This window comes from Aedes aegypti, chromosome 2, assembly GCF_002204515.2.
Source record: "Aedes aegypti strain LVP_AGWG chromosome 2, AaegL5.0 Primary Assembly, whole genome shotgun sequence".
Classification (NCBI taxonomy): Eukaryota; Metazoa; Arthropoda; class Insecta; order Diptera; family Culicidae; genus Aedes; species Aedes aegypti.
In genome coordinates this window covers 118971733-118991147 of record NC_035108.1, presented here as the reverse complement: position 1 = coordinate 118991147, position 19415 = coordinate 118971733, and the positions used below count along the sequence as shown (strand labels likewise).

Here is a 19415-nt window from a genome sequence, read left to right as displayed (position 1 = left end):
TGTAATGCTGGTACGTCCATGGTATGGGCGTCCCGCTCGAGAGGGTCGAGCAGATTGAAAGTCCAGCTGTAATGCTGGTACGTCCATGGTATGGGCGTCCCGCTCGAGAGGGTCGAGCAGATTGAAAGTCCAGCTGCAATGCTGGTACGTCCATGGTATGGGCGTCCCGCTCGAGAGGGTCGAGCAGATTGAAAGTCCAGCTGTAATGCTGGTACGTCCATGGTATGGGCGTCCCGCTCGAGAGGGTCGAGCAGATTGAAAGTCCAGCTGTAATGCTGGTACGTCCATGGTATGGGCGTCCCGCTCGAGAGGGTCGAGCAGATTGAAAGTCCAGCTGTAATGCTGGTACGTCCATGGTATGGGCGTCCCGCTCGAGAGGGTCGAGCAGATTGAAAGTCCAGCTGCAATGCTGGTACGTCCATGGTATGGGCGTCCCGCTCGAGAGGGTCGAGCAGATTGAAAGTCCAGCTGTAATGCTGGTACGTCCATGTTATGGGCGTCCCGCTCGAGAGGGTCGAGCAGATAGAAAGCCCAGCTGTAATGCTGGTACGTCCATGGTATGGGCGTCCCGCTCGAGAGGGTCGAGCAGATTGAAAGTCCAGCTGCAATGCTGGTACGTCCATGGTATGGGCGTCCCGCTCGAGAGGGTCGAGCAGATTGAAAGTCCAGCTGTAATGCTGGTACGTCCATGGTATGGGCGTCCCGCTCGAGAGGGTCGAGCAGATTGAAAGTCCAGCTGTAATGCTGGTACGTCCATGGTATGGGCGTCCCGCTCGAGAGGGTCGAGCAGATTGAAAGTCCAGCTGCAATGCTGGTACGTCCATGGTATGGGCGTCCCGCTCGAGAGGGTCGAGCAGATTGAAAGTCCAGCTGTAATGCTGGTACGTCCATGGTATGGGCGTCCCGCTCGAGAGGGTCGAGCAGATTGAAAGTCCAGCTGTAATGCTGGTACGTCCATGGTATGGGCGTCCCGCTCGAGAGGGTCGAGCAGATTGAAAGTCCAGCTGTAATGCTGGTACGTCCATGGTATGGGCGTCCCGCTCGAGAGGGTCGAGCAGATTGAAAGTCCAGCTGCAATGCTGGTACGTCCATGGTATGGGCGTCCCGCTCGAGAGGGTCGAGCAGATTGAAAGTCCAGCTGTAATGCTGGTACGTCCATGGTATGGGCGTCCCGCTCGAGAGGGTCGAGCAGATTGAAAGTCCAGCTGTAATGCTGGTACGTCCATGGTATGGGCGTCCCGCTCGAGAGGGTCGAGCAGATTGAAAGTCCAGCTGTAATGCTGGTACGTCTATGGTATGGGCGTCCCGCTCGAGAGGGTCGAGCAGATTGAAAGTCCAGCTGTAATGCTGGTACGTCCATGGTATGGGCGTCCCGCTCGAGAGGGTCGAGCAGATTGAAAGTCCAGCTGTAATGCTGGTACGTCCATGGTATGGGCGTCCCGCTCGAGAGGGTCGAGCAGATTGAAAGTCCAGCTGTAATGCTGGTACGTCCATGGTATGGGCGTCCCGCTCGAGAGGGTCGAGCAGATTGAAAGTCCAGCTGTAATGCTGGTACGTCCATGTTATGGGCGTCCCGCTCGAGAGGGTCAAGCAGATTGAAAGTCCAGCTGTAATGCTGGTACGTCCATGTTATGGGCGTCCCGCTCGAGAGGGTGGAGCAGATTGAAAGTCCAGCTGAAATGCTGGTACGTCCATGTTATAGGCGATATTAATAGATTAATAGAGAAGGCGTCTACAACCGGTCTCTACCTATTCATAGAGAACATTTAAAATATAATCAGCAAAAGGATTTTGGTTGTAAATGAATACTTTTGGAGCTCGGAATACCCCTTCAAAGAAAGTGTTATCGAAATCAGTTGAGGATGTTTATTGATTGTAGAATATGTCGATTGAGAGGTGCTGTAGAAGTTTATGGAAATTTGCTGATTTGGACACTTGATTGGTACTTCTGGAGCCTGGTAAGCTCCACCCTAGAAAGTGTTATTGGAATCAGTTGAGGATGTGTATTGATTGTAGAATATGTCGTTTGAGAGATGCTGTAGAAAATATGGAAATTTGCTGATTGGAACACTTGATTGGTACTTCTAGAGCCTTGTAAACTCCACCCTATAAAGTGTTATTGGAATCAGTTGAGGGTGTGTATTGATTGTAGAATATGTCATTTGAGAGGTGCTGTAGATGTTTATGGAAGCCTTCTGGAGCCTAGCAAGCTCCACCCTAGAAAGTGTTATTGGAATCAGTTGAGGATGTTTATTGATTGTAGAATATGTCGATTGAGAGATGCTGTAGAAGTTAATGGAAATTTGCTGATTTGAACACTTGATTAATACTTCTAGAGCCTTGTAAACTCCACCCTAGAAAGTGCTATTGGAATCAGTTGAGGGTGTGTATTGATTGTAGAATATGTCATTTGAGAGGTACTGTAGATGTTTATGGAAATTTGCTGATTTGGACACTTGATTGGTACTTCTGGAGCCTGGCAAGCTCCACCCTAGAAAGTGTTATTGGAATCAGTTGAGGATGTTTATTGATTGTAGAATATGTCGATTGAGAGGTGCTGTAGAGGTTTATGGAAATTTGCTGATTTGAACACTTGATTGGTACTTCTGGAGCCTGGTAAGCTCCACCCTAGAAAGTGTTATTGGAATCAGTTGAGGATGTTTATTGATTGTAGAATATGTCGATTGAGAGATGCTGTAGAAGTTAATGGAAATTTGCTGATTTGAACACTTGATTGGTACTTCTGGAGCCTGATAAGCTCCACCCTAGAAAGTGTTATTGGAATCAGTTGAGGATGTTTATTGATTGTAGAATATGTCGATTGAGAGGTGCTGTAGAAGTTTATGGAAATATGCTGATTTGAACACTTGATTGGTACTTCTGGAGCCTGGTAAGCTCCACCCTAGAAAGTGCTGTTGGAATCCGTTGAGGATGTGTATTGATTGTAGAATATGTCATTTGAGAGGTGCTGTAGAAGTTAATGGAAATTTGCTGATTTGGACACTTGATTGGTACTTCTGGAGCCTGGTAAGCTCCACCCTACAAAGTGTTATTGGAATCAGTTGAGGATGTTTATTGATTGTAGAATATGTCGATTGAGAGGTGCTGTAGAAGTTTATGGAAATATGCTGATTTGAACACTTGATTGGTACTTCTGGAGCCTGGTAAGCTCCACCCTAGAAAGTGCTGTTGGAATCCGTTGAGGATGTGTATTGATTGTAGAATATGTCATTTGAGAGGTGCTGTAGAAGTTAATGGAAATTTGCTGATTTGGACACTTGATTGGTACTTCTGGAGCCTGGTAAGCTCCACCCTACAAAGTGTTATTGGAATCAGTTGAGGATGTTTATTGATTGTAGAATATGTCGATTGAGAGGTGCTGTAGAAGTTTATGGAAATTTTCTGATTTGGACACTTGTTTGGTACTCCTGGAGCCTGGTAAGCTCCACCCTAGAAAGTGCTGTTGGAACCGTTGAGGATGTGTATTGATTGTAGAATATGTCATTTGAGAGGTGCTGTAGAAGTTAATGGAAATTTGCTGATTTGGACACTTGATTGGTACTTCTGGAGCCTGGTAAGCTCCACCCTAGAAAGTGTTATTGGAATCAGTTGAGGATGTTTATTGATTGTAGAATATGTCGATTGAGAGGTGCTGTAGAAGTTTATGGAAATATGCTGATTTGAACACTTGATTGGTACTTCTGGAGCCTGGTAAGCTCCACCCTAGAAAGTGTTATTGGAATCAGTTGAGGATGTGTATTGATTGTAGAATATGTCGATTAAGAGGTGCTGTAGAAGTTTATGGAAATTTGCTGATTTGAACACTTGATTGGTACTTCTGGAGCCTGGTAAGCTCCACCCTTGAAAGTGCTGTTGGAATCAGTTGAGGATGTTTATTGATTGTAGAATATGTCGATTGAGAGGTGCTGTAGAAGTTTATGGAAATTTGCTGATTTGGACACTTGATTGGTACTTCTGGAGCCTGGTAAGCTCCACCCTAGAAAGTGTTATTGGAATCAGTTGAGGATGTTTATTGATTGTAGAATATGTCGATTGAGAGGTGCTGTAGAAGTTTATGGAAATATGCTGATTTGAACACTTGATTGGTACTTCTGGAGCCTGGTAAGCTCCACCCTAGAAAGTGTTATTGGAATCAGTTGAGGATGTGTATTGATTGTAGAATATGTCGATTAAGAGGTGCTGTAGAAGTTTATGGAAATTTGCTGATTTGAACACTTGATTGGTACTTCTGGAGCCTGGTAAGCTCCACCCTAGAAAGTGTTATTGGAATCAGTTGAGGATGTTTATTGATTGTAGAATATGTCGATTGAGAGATGCTGTAGAAGTTAATGGAAATTTGCTGATTTGAACACTTGATTGGTACTTCTGGAGCCTGATAAGCTCCACCCTAGAAAGTGTTATTGGAATCAGTTGAGGATGTTTATTGATTGTAGAATATGTCGATTGAGAGGTGCTGTAGAAGTTTATGGAAATATGCTGATTTGAACACTTGATTGGTACTTCTGGAGCCTGGTAAGCTCCACCCTAGAAAGTGCTGTTGGAATCCGTTGAGGATGTGTATTGATTGTAGAATATGTCATTTGAGAGGTGCTGTAGAAGTTAATGGAAATTTGCTGATTTGGACACTTGATTGGTACTTCTGGAGCCTGGTAAGCTCCACCCTACAAAGTGTTATTGGAATCAGTTGAGGATGTTTATTGATTGTAGAATATGTCGATTGAGAGGTGCTGTAGAAGTTTATGGAAATTTTCTGATTTGGACACTTGTTTGGTACTCCTGGAGCCTGGTAAGCTCCACCCTAGAAAGTGCTGTTGGAACCGTTGAGGATGTGTATTGATTGTAGAATATGTCATTTGAGAGGTGCTGTAGAAGTTAATGGAAATTTGCTGATTTGGACACTTGATTGGTACTTCTGGAGCCTGGTAAGCTCCACCCTAGAAAGTGTTATTGGAATCAGTTGAGGATGTTTATTGATTGTAGAATATGTCGATTAAGAGGTGCTGTAGAAGTTCATGGAAATTTGCTGATTGAACACTTGATTGGTACTCTGGAGCCTGATAAGCTCCACCCTAGAAAGTGTTATTGGAATCAGTTGAGGATGTTTATTGATTGTAGAATATGTCGATTGAGAGATGCTGTAGAATTTAATGGGAATTTGCTGATTTGAACACTTGATTAATACTTCTAGAGCCTTGTAAACTCCACCCTATAAAGTGTTATTGGAATCAGTTGAGGGTGTGTATTGATTGTAGAATATGTCATTTGAGAGGTACTGTAGATGTTTATGGAAGCCTTCTGGAGCCTAGCAAGTTCCACCCTAGAAAGTGTTATTGGAATCAGTTGAGGATGTTTATTGATTGTAGAATACGTCGATTGAGAGGTGCTGTAGAAGTTTATGGAAATTTGCTGCACTTGATTGGTACTTCTGGAGCCTGGTAAGCTCCACCCTAGAAAGTGTTATTGGAATCAGTTGAGGATGTTTATTGATTGTAGAATATGTCGATTAAGAGGTGCTGTAGAAGTTCATGGAAATTTGCTAATTGAACACTTGATTGGTACTTCTGGAGCCTGGTAAGCTCCACCCTACAAAGTGTTATTGGAATCAGTTGAGGATGTTTATTGATTGTAGAATATGTCGATTGAGAGGTGCTGTAGAAGTTTATGGAAATTTGCTGATTTGGACACTTGTTTGGTACTCCTGGAGCCTGGTAAGCTCCACCCTAGAAAGTGTTATTGGAATCAGTTGAGGATGTTTATTGATTGTAGAATATGTCGATTAAGAGGTGCTGTAGAAGTTCATGGAAATTTGCTGATTTGGACACTTGATTGGTACTTCTGGAGCCTGGTAAGCTCCACCCTAGAAAGTGTTATTGGAATCAGTTGAGGATGTTTATTGATTGTAGAATATGTCGATTGAGAGGTGCTGTAGAAGTTTATGGAAATTTGCTGATTTGGACACTTGATTGGTACTTCTGGAGCCTGGTAAGCTCCACCCTAGAAAGTGTTATTGGAATCAGTTGAGGATGTGTATTGATTGTAGAATATGTCGATTAAGAGGTGCTGTAGAAGTTTATGGAAATTTGCTGATTTGAACACTTGATTGGTACTTCTGGAGCCTGGTAAGCTCCACCCTTGAAAGTGCTGTTGGAATCAGTTGAGGATGTTTATTGATTGTAGAATATGTCGATTGAGAGGTGCTGTAGAAGTTTATGGAAATTTGCTGATTTGGACACTTGATTGGTACTTCTGGAGCCTGGTAAGCTCCACCCTAGAAAGTGTTATTGGAATCAGTTGAGGATGTTTATTGATTGTAGAATATGTCGATTGAGAGGTGCTGTAGAAGTTTATGGAAATTTGCTGATTTGAACACTTGATTGGTACTTCTGGAGCCTGGTAAGCTCCACCCTTGAAAGTGCTGTTGGAATCCGTTGAGGATGTGTATTGATTGTAGAATATGTCATTTGAGAGGTGCTGTAGAAGTTAATGGAAATTTGCTGATTTGGACACTTGTTTGGTACTCCTGGAGCCTGGTAAGCTCCACCCTAGAAAGTGTTATTGGAATCAGTTGAGGATGTTTATTGATTGTAGAATATGTCGATTAAGAGGTGCTGTAGAAGTTCATGGAAATTTGCTGATTTGGACACTTGATTGGTACTTCTGGAGCCTGGTAAGCTCCACCCTAGAAAGTGTTATTGGAATCAGTTGAGGATGTTTATTGATTGTAGAATATGTCGATTGAGAGGTGCTGTAGAAGTTTATGGAAATTTGCTGATTTGGACACTTGATTGGTACTTCTGGAGCCTGGTAAGCTCCACCCTAGAAAGTGTTATTGGAATCAGTTGAGGATGTTTATTGATTGTAGAATATGTCGATTGAGAGGTGCTGTAGAAGTTTATGGAAATTTGCTGATTTGAACACTTGATTGGTACTTCTGGAGCCTGGTAAGCTCCACCCTTGAAAGTGCTGTTGGAATCCGTTGAGGATGTGTATTGATTGTAGAATATGTCATTTGAGAGGTGCTGTAGAAGTTAATGGAAATTTGCTGATTTGGACACTTGATTGGTACTTCTGGAGCCTGGCAAGCTCCACCCTAGAAAGTGTTATTGGAATCAGTTGAGGATGTTTATTGATTGTAGAATATGTCGATTGAGAGGTGCTGTAGAAATTTATGGAAATTTGCTGATTTGGACACTTGATTGGTACTTCTGGAGCCTGGTAAGCTCCACCCTAGAAAGTGTTATTGGAATCAGTTGAGGATGTGTATTGATTGTAGAATATGTCGATTAAGAGGTGCTGTAGAAGTTTATGGAAATTTGCTGATTTGAACACTTGATTGGTACTTCTGGAGCCTGGTAAGCTCCACCCTTGAAAGTGCTGTTGGAATCCGTTGAGGATGTGTATTGATTGTAGAATATGTCATTTGAGAGGTGCTGTAGAAGTTAATGGAAATTTGCTGATTTGGACACTTGATTGGTACTTCTGGAGCCTGGCAAGCTCCACCCTAGAAAGTGTTATTGGAATCAGTTGAGGATGTTTATTGATTGTAGAATATGTCGATTGAGAGGTGCTGTAGAAGTTTATGGAAATTTGCTGATTTGAACACTTGATTGGTACTTCTGGAGCCTGGTAAGCTCCACCCTTGAAAGTGCTGTTGGAATCCGTTGAGGATGTGTATTGATTGTAGAATATGTCATTTGAGAGGTGCTGTAGAAGTTAATGGAAATTTGCTGATTTGGACACTTGATTGGTACTTCTGGAGCCTGGCAAGCTCCACCCTAGAAAGTGTTATTGGAATCAGTTGAGGATGTTTATTGATTGTAGAATATGTCGATTGAGAGGTGCTGTAGAAATTTATGGAAATTTGCTGATTTGGACACTTGATTGGTACTTCTGGAGCCTGGTAAGCTCCACCCTAGAAAGTGTTATTGGAATCAGTTGAGGATGTGTATTGATTGTAGAATATGTCGATTAAGAGGTGCTGTAGAAGTTTATGGAAATTTGCTGATTTGAACACTTGATTGGTACTTCTGGAGCCTGGTAAGCTCCACCCTTGAAAGTGCTGTTGGAATCAGTTGAGGATGTTTATTGATTGTAGAATATGTCGATTGAGAGGTGCTGTAGAAGTTTATGGAAATTTGCTGATTTGGACACTTGATTGGTACTTCTGGAGCCTGGTAAGCTCCACCCTAGAAAGTGTTATTGGAATCAGTTGAGGATGTTTATTGATTGTAGAATATGTCGATTAAGAGATGCTGTAGAAGTTTATGGAAAATTGCTGATTTGGACACTTGATTGGTACTTCTGGAGCCTGGTAAGCTCCACCCTAGAAAGTGTTATTGGAATCAGTTGAGGGTGTTATTGTTTATTTGACTGATTTTGTTGAATGATGAATTCTTCTGGAGCCTGGTTAGCTCCATAAAAAAAAATCAGTTTTAGTGAAAATTAGGTTTTGAGTGTTATATTATGTAAATGAGAACTGATAAAGAAGTGGTAGATTTTTTTCGATTTTGTTACCTGGTAGTGTGGTGTACCATTTATAGGCAAGTATTGATAAAGAAGTTATTCTATTGACTGGTTTTGTGCATGATGGATTCTTCCGGAGCTTGGTAAGCTCCATGCAAAAGAACATAATAAGTTTTGGTGAATATTATACTTGAGTTTTAGAATATATAGTAAATGAGAACTGATAAAGAATCATTGTAAACAAGAATTGACAAAGATGTTGTTTTATTGACTGATTTTGTTGCATGATGGATTCTTCTGGAGCCTGGTAAGCTCCAAAGCTCAGGTTTTGAGTGTTGGAATATGTAATTGAACAATGATAAAAAAGCTGTTATTGGATACTTTTGCTTGATGGATTGGTTCTAAGCCTAGTACTTCCATCCAAAAGCTCATTATCAGATTGATCATGTGTCAACGGTTAAATGTGTTATTAAATATTGACAAGATAGTTGATGATTTTTTTTGAATATACGAAAGAATTACTGTCGTTTTTTTGTAATTTTGTAGAGATTAGTATTCTGTTATTATTGGCGTTTCTAATAAAGTGGAGTGTTGGTAAGTATCTTGTATACAAATATATTAATAAGATCTTTTATTACAGGAATGTTCTGCAATAGTTCATAATTGACTTATTTTTCGTGTGAAAGATGCAATATTTTCTATATTTAAGATTCCAAAGTTGTTATGTAAAAACAAGAAAAGGATGTTAATTTAGATTTTTTTTTATAATTAAAAAAGCGAATACTAACATAGTTTTTAAAGAATGTTTCTTTTTTGTTTGAAGCAGCAATATTTTTTTAAGAATATAGAGTACGGGAGGAGAAGGATGTAGGAATAAGATGGTGTATAAGGAAAAATATTCGACTCAAATTTATCTATACAACTTGCATCAGTGTAGTTACCGCCTTAAAGAATAAAATGCGTACGGAAATCCTACTCCATCATTCGGAACGAATGGAACGAAAACAGAGCTTGACGAGAAGCGTGGCTTGCATGGGAGATGAATGACGAAGAGCGAAAGAGAAAAGAGATCGTGGACTTCCCGATGGATTGAGTGGGTAGTCAGTTTGAAGAATGACGAGTTAGAAGATAGTAGTGTTTTGTTGACGCGGTGATGTGAAAAAAAAACCTAATATAATAAATGTGTTTTGTGCTTTGTGAAAATGTGTGGTTCGAGTTATTTGGAGTCCGAGAAATTCCTACAGGGTTGTCAAGTGAGCCTTCATAGTTAAAATATGAACTATTTAAACTTCTGGTTAATTATGCACTTGCGGGAAACTTTTTTTTAGCATTGCACAAGCTTGTCTGTTAGCCGCTGTATATAAAAAATCCTGCCAAAATACAATTATGATCAATTGGAGAACTAGGTCAACATCTGAGAGAGAGGAGACAGCTCACTGACAGTTAACATGTTTTCTTGCCTTCTTTGCCTTGTTTTTTTTTAATTCTTGGGTTGTGCACAACGGTCAGATGAACTTATTTTGCACAACAGAAGATATACGTTGAATGGAAAATACTACATAATCGTAACATTTCATAGAAGTCTCTACACATTGATCGAAAGCTCAATTGAAGAAGCTATCTTAGATAAATAAAATGGAATAATAATTCGTTCTTAAGTTCATGAATTTTTCATGAACTTTAGACATTCCGTACATGTTTGTTTCAAGTTTTCCCAGGCTGTAATTTATTTCCAAAGGTATTCAAAGGTGTGCACTAAAAATCGTGAAGGTTTTAGCTGCGCTTTTTCGATTTAGCTTTTTGACTCTTCTGACGCATCTGACGGAAACTTTTAACGATTTTTTAGAAACCTGATACAAAAATGCAATCTTTCATTCTAGAGTTGAGTACAATGGAAATAGTTGAGTACGTTTGTAAAACTTGTATTTCTTGGGACACCCTATTGCACACACAAACGGGAGCGCGAGACGACACCAACTAACACACGCTCTACATTCAACGACGACGACGACAACAACGGCAAATGCGACGGAACCCCCCAAAAAATGCTCGCGCTCTCGCGTATTCAGTGCTTCAGTCCTCACGGTTACATCAACTGACATTGAATTCATAATCAACCTTCACCCTTCAACAGTCGTCGTCGTCGTCGTCGTCGTCGTCGTCGTTCCATTTCCTCAATCGATCTTTTTCCAAAACAAAACACGTGTGGAACCACTTGTAAGCCTCAATCACCTTTCTCTTGTATGTGAGGGAAAACCGTAGAATAGAACTCGCGAGCGCGATCTTCTAGAAGCGATCAAGCCGAACGAATGGGAAACCGCACGCGGGATGTAAACATTCTCACTTTCTTCCGAGTCCGAGTGGACACTACTGATGAAGGCATGTCGACTAGTCGAAGCCGGGAAGAACCTTTACGAGAACCGAGGTTGGGATGGGGTCATGGGCGTAGTAAGCCAATCAAACTTTAAAATAAAAAAATAACGTCTACCTGATGAAATTTTTGGAATAATCCCTGGTGGAATTCCTGGACGAATATTTGAAGACAAATTTTGAAGGAGCTCCTGAAGACAATTTGGATGAAATTTCTGGAATAATTTCTTAAGTCCGTTAAGTCCCTATAGAAATTCCTGGAGGAATCTCTGGAGAAATTCGTAGCAGAGTTAAAAGATAAAAAAATGATAAAAAAAATCCTGAAGGAATTCATATAATCATTTATGGAGGAGTGCTTAGAAGTATTTAAAATGAAACCAACCCCCCACTGATGGAAATCCCGGCTACACCCACCGAAAGAATCGCCGCGCTCTCAGTTTCAGAACCCGGTCGCCGCCCACCAATACCTACAAACATCGTTCCGCATCGGCCCCAAAACGTTCGCGCAACAACATTCACGGCCAACCTGTCTGTGCGCTAAACACGTCGCCGCCACACCACCCACCCACCCACACCTCCACCGCGGGGCCATCCCAAAAACGACCGCCATCCATTTTTCACATGGCTCGACCGAGCTGAACCAGAAGGAAACCCCTCTTTTGCTTTGCTGTGTTTTGTGTTTTTGGCTGCGTTTTTGCTGCTGTTGGTATTCTCTGGCTCTGTTTAGTGCTCTGTTTGTGTTTTTCGGTTCCGACTCTTTTTTTTTTGGTTCTCGTCGATGTTATTTGTTTGTTTGTTTGATGACGAGCGAAATCGGAGGATCGATGTTTGAATGTAACTACTTACCTACTGAACTGGCTGTTTATTGCGACGCGGGTTTAGGCTGGGTGAAATGGCGGATGGATGCGGGTAACGTTGAGAAATTTGACTCAATCGATTCATTAAAATGTTCTTGGCTTTTGCGTAAACTATGCAACTAACGGGAGTTGAAGTATGCGACGAAGCAATTTGCTGATTAACATTTTCAAGAACGCATTAATTAAGGTACAGATAAGATTGACCTTAAGAAATAAAATTCAATTGTTATTCACATGTTTAAGCCTCCATGTAAGCTTCATAATTGAATCTCCTGCTTTTCGCGCTATAATTTTGCAAAGTATTTCGTTGATTTATCATTTGCTTTCTTCGTTAAAAGTTGAGGGTTTTTTAAGCGATAATGTTTCAACTGGTGCTGCTTCAGTTTGCAAAAGCTATTAGATTATCAAGAACTATAAGAACCATTCGGTTACAATATAATTTGTAATTAAAAATTCTTATCAGTAATTTTAACCTTAAATCTAATATGTTTGGAAAACGATTGAAAGGATTATATGATGAACGAAGAAATAAATGTGCAAAAGTATACCTTATCAGGACTCCCAATTGTAAGTGATTCGATGTACGTAACCTCTGCTGAAAAAAAAAAAATTCGCTGCGTCGATATATCAACTGTCGAACTGCTCGAAGCTTTATCATCTTTCTCGTGTTATGTCCCAACTGGGACAAAGCCTGCTTTCAAGCTTAGAGCTCAGCCGTGTAGTGTCGGTAGTGGTTGTCTCAACTGGCTAAGAATAACACTACGGATTGCCTGATCCTGTAGTAAAAATCTACTAATCAGGTAACCCCAATCCCAAGGTGTGATGCGACCCGTGCTGATGGATGAATGGTTGAGGGGGTTTAAAATATGCTCAATCGCTAACGGAGCCTGGAGAGCACCAGGGCGAACTCTCCAGTATGTAGCTCTTACTGCATTAGGGCGGGGCAATGATGCAGCGGACCGTCTTTCCCCAGCGACTCGTGGGACCAAAAAATGAGTGCAAATAATCAAACCAAAATAAAAGGTGACGACTGCCTCTCCCAGTCGGATGAAACGGAAACAGAGAATGCTTTTGGTAAGCTTGGACTGACCGAAGATGAGCTTCTCAGTAGTTCGCATGAAAACATGGAAACCGACCTCCCTCTGACACTCCCGAACGACCCAGGACTCCATCCTTCGGTTGAACCAATGGACGACGAAGAGGATGGAATTACAGTCACAATAAACTTGACAGGATCGCAGCCATCAATCACAGGATCGAACGTCACCTCGGGTCCTATTGATGGGAAGACCGATCAACATCCAACAGATGACGCGAACAAACAAAAACCTACTGGCACCAAAAAGATCACTCGGAGCCAAAGGAAGCAGCTAAAAGCACTCCGACAAAGTGGCTTAAGCCGCCCTGAGGCCCTATCCAGAATCACGGGGGGTGAGGCTATGGTGTCAACTCCTTCGAAACGCACTCGGCAGGACCTTGACAAGTCTACAAATGCTGAAGAAGAACATAAGCAGAAACGGATGAAACAACACCTGAATCCGAGAAAGCGCGTTGGGCAACAGGAAACCAACAGCTCAACAGCCTCGACGATCAACAAACCCCCTCCAGAAGATAAAAAACAGACTAGTCTAAGCTACGGTGAAATTACCAGTCGCAGGAGAGTCGGAATAATCCCAAAAGACTTCCCCACGACCCAACTTTCAACGACTCAGCTGGACGTTCTCCAGGAGGCACTGCTGCTTCGGGTTGAACAACAACGGAACGCGACAATGAAGCCCAAGTTCTCTAACCTTATCTACAAGTCTGGCCATATGGTTCTTATTTGTAAGGATCAGGAGACTGCGGAATGGGTAAAGGAGATAACACCTGCATTAAATCCCCTGGAAGGCGTTGAGTTGGTTGCAATGGATGAGGATAAGATTCAACGTCCAGAACTGATTCGAGCCTTCTTCCCTCAAAGCGCACAATACACCGATGATCGTATCAAAGCTCTCATCGAGAGTCAGAACGATCTGCTAACCAACAACTGGCGTGTCATGCAACGGCTCACTCCTAACAACAAGCATGTGGTGTGGGTCTTTAATGTAGATGGACCGTCCATGGAAAAACTCATTCAATCCAAGTTCATCCTCAACTACCGCTTTGGAGAAATACAGTTGAGGAAAGTAAAGAGCACAACCCCAAACTCCAATGACAATCCAACTGGACAGCCGACCCAAGAGAAATCTGAGGAGGCCTCTAGTAGCATCCCACAACCAACTCCCACCATACAGGCTAGCTTGTCTTCCTCTGATGGAAAAGATGCATATTTGACCTCACTTCCTGGCCCAAGCGGTGTCACCTCAATGGCTCCCAATAAGGGCAGTGGAAATGTCAAAAGTGTAAAATTGACCACAGGGGATAAGCCAGCAGGCCTAGGTAAGGGAAAGGACAAAAACCAAAATCTAAGCCATCCCCCAAAATCAAAAGTTGATGATCCGCAACATCCAAAGAAGGACGGCAAACGTCCGGAAAATGCGGAACGCCTCAGCAATGATTAAAATCCTCCAAGTGAATCTCCATCATGCTCAGTGCGCAACAGATGTGCTTTGCAGAAGATTCACAAAAGAACACCTTTCCGTGGCACTGATTCAAGAGCCATGGGTCAACAAAACTCGAATACAAGGTATTCAACTAAACTCGTGTAGGTTGGTATATGATGACAGCCAGCTCTCTCCCAGAGCAGCTATTCTAATACGCAATGATACTAAATGTTTTCCAATTACAGAATTCATCAAAAGGGACATCGTGGCGGTCAGGATGGAGGTTTCTACTGCTAGGGGCAGTACTGAGATCATTATGGTTTCGGCGTATTTCCCTGGCGACGCAGAAGACATTCCTCCTCCAGAGATGGCTGCTCTTGTCTCTTACAGTCAAAAACACAACATCCCCTTCGTCATCGGTTGTGACGCCAATGCTCATCACCTTGTATGGGGAAGTACAAACACAAATATCAGAGGTGAGCATCTTTTGCAGTTTCTTTCCTCCAAAAATATTGACATATGCAATGTCGGTGATAAGCCTACATTTGAAAACATCTTACGACAAGAAGTCCTTGATCTGACTTTATGCAGTCAATCCATCTCGGATAAAATAAAAAACTGGCATGTTTCTAATGAAATATCTATGTCAGACCATAAACATATAGTCTTCGAGTGGGAAGGGGGTCTAATGATTCAAAAGTCGTTTAAAGATCCCAAGAAAACTGATTGGGAAACCTACTCAGCTATTCTCCGTTCTGAAGACTATATAATAGAGCCGAATATTCAGACTATTATACAGTTAGAAGCAGCTTCGGATTCTATTAAAAACAAAATTCTAAATGCTTATCAAGAGAGCTGTCCGATCAAAACAATTAGTTCGAACAGAGATGTTCCATGGTGGAACTTCAACCTTGATAAACTCAGGAAAACTGCTCGGAAGGAATTCAACCGAGCCAAACGCACTTCTGATTGGAGTCTATACCGAAAGGCTCTGACAGAGTATAACAAAGAAATGAGACGAGCAAAACGGAAATCATGGGTTCTCATGTGTGAAAGCATTGAGAAAACTCCCGTAGCTGCTCGACTTCATAAAACTCTTTCGAAGGATCACTCCAATGGTTTGGGAAGTCTTCAAAGGACTGACGGTTCACTCACTGTGGAACCTCGTGAAACACTGAGTGAAATGCTAAGAGTTCACTTTCCTGATTCAATCCCACAAACGAGTCTAAATGCTGAAGGTGCCAGACTTGACGTCTCAGTTCCACACGGGTTCCTATCAGGGGACTCAGGAGCAAAAAGGGACGCAATAAAGGTTGCCAAAGAAGCTTTTACTCGCGATAGGGTTGTTAGGGCAGTGAGATCTTTCGAGCCATTCAAATCTGCTGGCATGGATGGAATCTTCCCAGCGCTTATCCAAAAAGAGGAAGAGACACTGATTCCACACATGGTAGAGATTTTTAAGGCAAGTTTAGTTCTGGGACACATTCCAAATGATTGGCGTCAAGTTCGAGTTGTCTTTATTCCAAAAGCAGGAAAAAAGGACAAAACCAACCCTAAAGCATTCCGACCGATAAGCCTATCCTCGGTAATGCTTAAAATCATGGAGAAGGTATTATGCGAGTATATAGATTCTAAATTTATGAAAACTATGCCTCTTTCTAAATCCCAATTTGCTTATCAAAGCGGAAAATCAACGGTCTCAGCACTGCACACGCTAGTGAACAAGATCGAGAAAACCTTTAATGCAAAAGAAATCGCTCTTATAGCATTTCTTGATATTGAGGGCGCGTTCGATAACGCTTCTTATTCGTCTATAGGTTCGGCAATGTTGAGGAGAAACTTCGACCCATGCATTGCAACCTGGGTACATGCTATGCTAGCAAATCGACAGATCTCATCTGAGCTGAGTGATTCGCGCATTACTGTAATGGCTACAAGGGGATGCCCTCAAGGGGGAGTACTATCTCCCTTATTGTGGTCATTAGTGGTGGACGAACTGCTAGATAGCTTAGAAAGAAGGGGTTTTGAAGTTGTTGGATACGCAGATGACGTAGTCATTATTGTACGAGGCAAATTTGACAGCGTTATTTCATCAAGGATGCAAATTGCTCTCAATCACACACTCTCCTGGTGTCAAAAAGAGAAACTAGGAATAAACCCTTCAAAAACAACAATTGTACCGTTCACAAAAAGACGAAAGGTACAACTCCACCCTCTTTTCTTGAACCAAATACAATTAGTTTACTCAAATGAGGTCAAGTATCTTGGCATCACACTTGACGCAAAACTAAATTGGAACACCCATCTTCAAACAATCATAAATAAAGGTCTCAACTCACTCTGGGTTTGCTCAAAGACCTGTGGTAAAACATGGGGTCTAAAACCCAGTATGATCATGTGGATCTATAAAACAATCGTTCGGCCTAAAATATCCTATGCGTCCCTTGTTTGGTGGCCTAAGACAAAGGAAGCTACGGCTAGAGCTAAGCTGAACAAAATTCAACGTACTGCCTGTATTGCCATAACCGGTGCAGTTCGTAGTTCCCCCTCGTTTGCCCTAGATGCTATACTCAATCTGCCCCGGCTGGATCAATTCATAAAGCTGGATGCTGAGAAAAGTGCTCTTCGGCTAAAACGATCAACAGTCCTACTGTCAGGGGACTTAACAGGTCACCTCAGTATATTAAACGAATTTTCGATAAATCCTATTGTTGAAAAATGTAGTGACTGGATGGAAAAAGTGGTAAACTATGACTCGCCATTCACGGTGGTCTTTCCTTCTCGTGAGGAATGGGAAGGAGGTGGACCCACCATTTCACCGGGATCTATTAAATTCTACACAGATGGTTCAAAAATGAATAATTTGACAGGGTCTGGAGTATACGGACCGAAAACCAAAATCTCTGTCTCTCTTGGACAGTGGCCTACAGTATTTCAAGCAGAAGTCTATGCAATCAAGGAATGTGCGCAGCTGTGTCTGAAAAGAAATTACAGACATGCCACCATCTGTATTTTCTCTGATAGTCAAGCAGCGCTTCAATCTTTGAAGGCTTTCACTTGCAACTCAAAACTTGTGTGGGAATGCATTCTTGCACTGAAATCCCTAGCTGAACGCAATCGAGTTAAACTATATTGGATCCCAGGACATACGGGTCTAGAGGGTAACGAAATTGCCGATCAGCTAGCAAGGAATGGATCAACCAATATGTTCATTGGTCCAGAGCCATTCCTTGGCATTTCAAACTCTGCACTAAACACGGAATTGAACAACTGGTTGTTCGGTCAAATTCAATCAAACTGGAATACAGTTTCCAATGCGAATCAGTCCAAAAGGTTCGTAACAATAAACACGACACAAACACAAAAACTTATAGGTCTCAACAAAAGGGATCTCAGAACATACATCGGTCTAATAACTGGTCACTGACCAAGCAGATACCACTTATACAAGATCGGTGTCGTCCAAAACACAAATTGCCGTTTCTGTGACGAGACGGACGAAACCTCACAACACCTTCTCTGCTCTTGCAGTGCACACATCCATCGTAGGTTCAAAATATTTGGCAAGCACTACTTACAGCCAGCTGATATTTGGAACGCATCCCCCAGGGAGGTGGTTAGCTTTATTAGGCTGATCACGCCAGATTGGGGGAACTACAACACTGCAACCTTGGACTTCTGCCCATCAATGGCAGATGGTTCAAAGTTCAGTCAAATGCGCAAAGTATTCCGGAGGCACATTTGCTACTGGAAAACATTGTGTACATAGAGTAATAGGGTATATCACAATAGTCCTAAAAAATGGACGCAGTGATCCCACACCCGACAGAAGAAGAAGAAGCTTAGAGCTCTTATTAACTGATGGCTTCCTTTGGGGTGACCACGTGGTCATTTATGGTGGGAGGGGGCAGGGATGTCTGACGAGCGGGGGCCTGAAATTCCAAAAAATAAAAAAAATACCACGTGATTAATGGACTGCCCCTTTGCCGATTGACCATTTTTCCATGTGTTTATCGTGTGGCAGATGTGAAGATAGTCTATGCTTTGGGAAATCGGGAAATTTACTTTTAATTAAGAAAAGATCGTCGACCGGTGGGAATTGAACCCACAACCTTCAGTTTGGCTTTGCTAAATAGCTGCACGGCTACAAGATTATTGCTTAGTAGTTGCCACAAATAAATCAAATTGAATTGTACCTCAATTGACCCATTTTGCGCTAAATCGTATTCTGAGCTAGCAGCACTCTCTCGAAATATAATGAAATTTTGTTGATGTGTAGACCTTGACTAAGTAGGCCACATTGCATACTTAGTTTTTCCAAAATTTATCTCTGGGGCCAAACTGTTTAACCCGATTTTTTTTTTCAAAATAATGTTATCGAAAAATGGCTACTCCTGAACAAAACGTTGTATGAGTGACTTGTAGATAGTTGTCTAAATTCTTGAATTAAAATACTGAAAAATATCTCATATGTGACCTACACTGATAAAATATAACGGTTTTCAACACCTAAAGCCGATTTAAAAATAAATCCATATTTTATTGAAATTTTGTATTAGGATAGGTAATTTTTATTACTATGTTATTATTAAAATACATCGCGATTTTCATTTTAAGGAAAATAAGTTTTTTTTTTGTTTGAAAATGGCAACCTAAATAGAAAAAAAATAGACAATAGAAAGCTTTTTTTTCATTTAGGTTGCCATTTTCAAACAAACCTAACTCACATTTAACTCAGAATTTAAAGAATCCTAATAAGCGAGTCAATTTTGTCCGACCAGTTTACTCTAAATCATCGAAATTTCCTCAATAAAAGGGCTCATGACGCGTTTCTCGCCACAATATATTATCGTAGATATTACTCCTCTTTGTCTAGCACCAAATGAAAATGTGATAATAGGGGCCCAGATAGCCGTAGCGGTAAACGCGCAGCTTTTCAGAACGACCAAGCTGAGGGTCGTGGGTTCGAATCCCACCGGTCGACGATCTTTTCAGGTTGGAAATTTTCTCGACTTCCCAGGGCATAGAGTATCTTCGTACCTGCCACACGATATACACATGCAAAAATGGTCATTGGCATAGTAAGCTCTCAGGGAATAACTGTGGAAGTGCTCATAAGAACACAAAGCTGAGAAGCAGGCTCTGTCCCAGTGGGGACGTAACGCCAGAAAGAAGAAGATGG

General features: G+C 41.8%; 1 protein-coding gene across 1 annotated transcript in view; it reads right to left on the bottom strand.

Annotated features, from left to right (window-relative positions):
* LOC5573425 (nuclear hormone receptor FTZ-F1) overlaps window positions 1-10867 on the bottom strand; it is a 628100-nt gene extending 617233 nt beyond the window's left edge. Inside the window, exon 1 of the mRNA XM_021842123.1 lies at window positions 10717-10867. The gene's annotated coding sequence lies outside the window, so the exon portion shown is untranslated. The remainder of the gene's footprint in view (window positions 1-10716) is intronic.
* Between the last annotated feature and the right edge of the window lie 8548 nt (window positions 10868-19415).